The sequence below is a fragment of the Palaemon carinicauda genome, chromosome 23 (assembly GCF_036898095.1).
Source record: "Palaemon carinicauda isolate YSFRI2023 chromosome 23, ASM3689809v2, whole genome shotgun sequence".
Classification (NCBI taxonomy): Eukaryota; Metazoa; Arthropoda; class Malacostraca; order Decapoda; family Palaemonidae; genus Palaemon; species Palaemon carinicauda.
In genome coordinates, this window is record NC_090747.1 from 91,990,041 (window position 1) to 91,994,985 (window position 4,945).

General features: G+C 37.5%; 1 long non-coding RNA gene across 1 annotated transcript in view; it reads left to right on the plus strand.

Annotated features, from left to right (window-relative positions):
• The window catches only part of LOC137617007 (uncharacterized), a 26,314-nt gene extending 21,887 nt beyond the window's left edge, over positions 1-4,427 (plus strand). The window contains exons 4-5 of the long non-coding RNA XR_011039544.1: positions 3,800-3,947; positions 4,278-4,427. This is a non-coding gene — a long non-coding RNA (uncharacterized lncRNA). The remainder of the gene's footprint in view (positions 1-3,799; positions 3,948-4,277) is intronic.
• Positions 4,428-4,945: the final 518 nt, after the last annotated feature.

The following is a 4,945-nucleotide window of genomic DNA, read 5'->3' on the forward strand; positions in this document are numbered from 1 at the left end:
TAGAATATTTTATCAATTGTTAATTATTTCTCATCGTTTATTTATTTCCTTATTTTCTTTCCTCGCTGAGCTATTTTTCCTTGTTGGAGCCCTTGGGCTTATAGCATCTTGCTTTACCATCTAGGGTTGTAGGTTAGCTAATAATAATAATAATAATAATAATAATAATAATAATATTAAAATGGAGTTTAATGTCTTATTTCCCAGCTCCCTTTAGCTTCGCTTTGATTTGTTTGAGTGAATCCTCTGATTCGCCAATTAATTTACTTAGACTTAGAGAGAGAGAGAGAGAGAGAGAGAGAGAGAGAGAGAGAGAGAGAGAGAGAGAGAGAGAGAGAGAGAGAGAGAGAGAGGGAGACGCATCACCTGCACTATCCTTTGATGTGCTCCTACATTAAGCAGAGATTACCTTTTTATCGCCTCTTCTCTCGTCACTCTTCTCCCAGACAGTTTTCATCTCTTTTTACACATTTTGTTCACATGAGAATGTGTGGCAGTAGCAAATCGATGTGATATTATATAGCCTTGTACTGTTTATTGCCAAAAAGCCCTCTTGGCTAGTACAGTGGTAACGTGTTTGCCTAGCATTCCCATGGCGGCAGATCGATCCCAGCTCGGGACCGCGAGTTTAAGCCGTTTACTGGGGGGGGGGGGGGGCTGTTACTGCTGTTATTGGACACCACAGTGGGGTGTTGGGCTTGCCCGGCTGACGTTCTTGTGAGTATTTATTCTTATGAAACTGGAAGTTGCAGTTTGGATGGAATAATTAAGGAATTTTATGATAAGAAGTGGGATCATGATGTCTCTAATTATTAACCTTACAATTGCTTTAGGAAAAGCGGTGTATATTTCACAGAGCACCTGCTTTGTTATATTTCACAGAGCACCTGCTTTGTTATATTTCACAGAGCACCTGCTTTGTTATATTTCACAGAGCACCTGCTTTGTTTTATTTCACAGAGCACCTGCTTTGTTTTACTTCACAGAGCACCTGCTTTGTTTTTACCAGTCCCTCGGAAATGAAGCAGTTTTAGCAATGGGATATACTGCAGGAGGAATTCTGAAAATGCTTTTATTTATTTCAGTCTCGGGGTAACAATCTGAGCTAAATGAACCCCTAAATAGTCATCCATAAACAATTATAATGATAATGTTTATTATTTGGATACTTCCCTTCAGGTCAAAGGGCTTAAATCAACTAAGTGTGAGGTTTCAATGTTTAACCAAAGAAATACTGTAACTACATATCCTCTCCTCCTGGGTTGCCTATGTAGGAGCCCCAACCCAGAGAAGTAGCCCATGCACCAGGCTTCCACTGCCCCACCCTCTCCTCAAGAGCACTCCTTGTATTTCTTTAGGGAGAAAGTGCACCATTTTTTATTACATCATAGAAGTTGTGAATGTTTTATAGGTTTGTCAAAAATAGTGAAAAATTTGCTCTTTTTTTTTTTTTTTTTTTCTTTTTAAGGCTGTCTGATGATAAGAAGTAGCTCAATATCTGCTCTAGTCTGTGACCCCATTCTAGAATTTGATAAGATGGCTAAAGTGATGGATTAAATATCTAATAAAACAATTTATGATTCTATGAGGTCTGTGATATATTGTCCTACTGGAATAGAACCAGCTGATGACCATCAATTACATAATGCCCCGGTAGGAGGAATATTATCTCGGTTCAAGCACATCAGGAAAAGTCTACCTTAGGTTCTTGGGAATTGTTTGTAGTGTGACGGGCCGTAGGGAAGGTTGTGACTCAGACAGTATGAAAGCAACTGAGTGAGTTTATTATAGAACACTCTCTTTTATATACAAAAGCTCAGGGCAACAAGCATTTACATGTTTAAAATTGACACCGTTACCGATGAGAAAAAACAGACATCTTTTTTCAGGTTCTTTTTAGTGCGAGGGGAGAGCGAAGATACAAGCACAAAAATGAACCATGTACGATCGTGTGACACACGGTTGGTACAGTAGTAAGGAAAGAGCATCGCATCCCTTTCCTTAATGCTGATTCTATTATAGAAATTCCAATTTCTCTACAAATTTGCATCAACAATTCTATAAAAGTCTCGGGCTTTTCAGACATATTCAGGAGTCCCTGAAGAAGGTGACTTATGAAGACTGAACAATTCTCATTTCTGACAAATTTTCAGTAATATTTTCGATCATAAAAGAGGATTGGATGTTCTCGATTTTAACAGATATTTATTTCCACATCCAAGTTCATCATTAGCCCAGGAAGTTAATCTGGTATGTATTTTAGCAAAATATTCACAAATTCACTAAACTTTATGGCTCCCTAAACATTTAGGAGGAGGATTGCCCCAGTGTCCAAGTAGCTGTTCAAGTTAGATCCTATTTTGCTTGTTGGTTAGTAATGGATAATGGATTTTCCCAAGGAAAAGCAGATAAGGTCTTAGAAACTTGGTCTCGAATCCCAAGCGTGCCTAAAGTCGAGGTTTACTCCTCGAGACTGTATAGAAATATAGGTGATGCATATTTAGGCATTTGGAAAGTGATGGAAATATACCATTAAATCGATTTAATTTAAAGAAATAGTCAACAGTTTGCTTGGAGGGTATTCATTACCAAACCTATTCAAATTTGGTTTGTTATTGTTATTGCAACTTAAGCTATAACCCTAATTGGAAAAGCAAGATGCTAGAAACTCAAGGGCTTTAACAATGAAAAATAACCCAGTGAGGAAAGGAAACTAGGAAATAAAAAACTACAAGAGAACTCTAATCCAAGATAGTGGAGAACCATGGTACAGAGGCTATGGCATTATCCAAGACTAGAGAACAATGGTTTGATTTAGGAGTGTCCTTCTCCTAGAAGAGCTGCTTACCATAGCTAAAGAGTCTCTTCTACCCTCATCAAGAGGATAGTAACAACTGTGCAATTACATTGCAGTAGTTAACCACTTAAGAATAATTGTTTAGTAATCTCAGTGCTGTCAGATGTATGAGGATAGAGGAGAAAGTGGAAAGAATATGCCAGATTATTTGGTATATGTGTAGGGTAAGACAAAATGAGCCGTAACCAGAGCGAGCAATCCAATGTCCAGTATTACTGTCTAGCCAATCAAAGGACCCCATAACTCTCTAGTGGTAGTATCTCAATGGGTGGCTGGTGCCCTGGCCAACCTACTACATTGGATTTAATGATTTTTAGGTAAAGTGGAAGTCTTGTATTTTTTATCAATTTTATGCCCTAGAAAAATTACTTCCTGAGCCTCTGGTTTTTAAAATACTTTTGTAGGACGTTCACATAACGTAAACATAGTCTTGATGGATTTTTACACATTTTAGTTAGGTTAATATTATAATAATCATTATTCCAGCTGTGGCCAAGACCAAGTTGTGGAATGATCTTCCTAATCGGGTAGTTGAATGAGTAGAACTTCAAAAGTTCAAGCTCGTAGCAATTTTTTTTTTCTTTATGTTGAACAGGCTCACATAAGTCCTTTTATAATTTATCAAATATCTGTTTTAATGTTGTTAATGTTTCTGAAATATTTTATTTTATTTTTTCCATTACTTATATCGTTTATTCATCTCCTTATTTCCTTTCCTCACTCGGCTATTTTTTCCCTGTTGAAGCCTTTGGGCTTACAGCATCTTGCTTTTCCAACTAGGGATGTAGCTAAGCTAGTAATAAAAATAATAATAATAATAAGATATTTTTGTTAGTATGGAATCCTGGAGCCAAATATTATGATAATGTGTTTTCAAATAGCCCTTTCTTGTGAAGTACATCATTATGAAGTTGTTCAATTACAACGGAATTTCTCATTCAGGAGTATTCGCCGGATTGTTTTCTACTCGCTAATCAAGCCTACAATAAAGGAGAATGGAGAAAAGGAAATGGAAACTATTAGTGTTTCAGCATTCAGCTGCTTTACAAATAGTAGGATGCGCAGGACGCTATGGAACACAGTGGAACATGTGAGTGAATTAGAATTTAAAATTGCCAAGCTTTCTTGGACCTTTGAACTTGATTGTTGATATCAAATTTGAGTTTTAAAACTTCTAAAGTCAGGTTTCAAATGCACAAAGGTGAAGGTTTATTTCCTGAAAATTGGTGGTGATTTGAGCAATTTTCTTAGATTGCTAACTGTAAGGTTTTGAGTAAATTGCCTTTTATGTTAAACCCTCTACAGTTTTGAAGTTGGAGGGACTATGTTAAAAACAGTGGAAAATTTGTTTGACATAAAGCTAATTTTTTTTTCATCTGTTACTCTTGACGGTGCATAAGTTGATTTTATTTATTTGCAGTGTTATGTTACTATGAAGTCTGAAGACCTACCAACTTTGAGAAAGCTTTTAGGAAATATTCCCCAGACATAGAACAAGCTGGACTCCATCCAACTGCTGATAAGATAGACCTTTTTGCATATCATCTACCCAGCTACACACTTTCCAATCTCATAGTAATTATTGTTACTTATTGTATGATTTCTATTGGAATTTATTATAGTTTTTAAAATATTTTTGGGCTCATGCCATGTCGTCCTGATGGAAGGTTCCTTCAGTAGCTTCCTTAGGGTATATTTGACTACAGTAGATATTCCCAGAGAATTAAACTTAAGGTTTCACAGAATTCTAACTTCTGGCGCTAGTACCCATAAGGTTTCCCTTTAGGATATCGTATAATAACGGGACGTATGCTTGACACGCCACATAGCTATCTGCACCCCACATAGTGTTTACGCTTCGAGGGGGAAGTGTGGCAAGTTATGGGAGCTGTTACTAAGTTCTCCTCCTTCGTTACTGTTACGGTACTCGGTGACGTCACAACCGCCGCCATGTTTGGCCGCCATCTTGGTTGACGTCACCGGTGCGCGCCTTCCCCATTCCTTCACTCGTAGCGTCTTTGACCAGGTGTCTTTTCCCATTTATTCGCTATTAGTTTCGTCATGTAGCAATCTTCAGCCTCGCCTTCT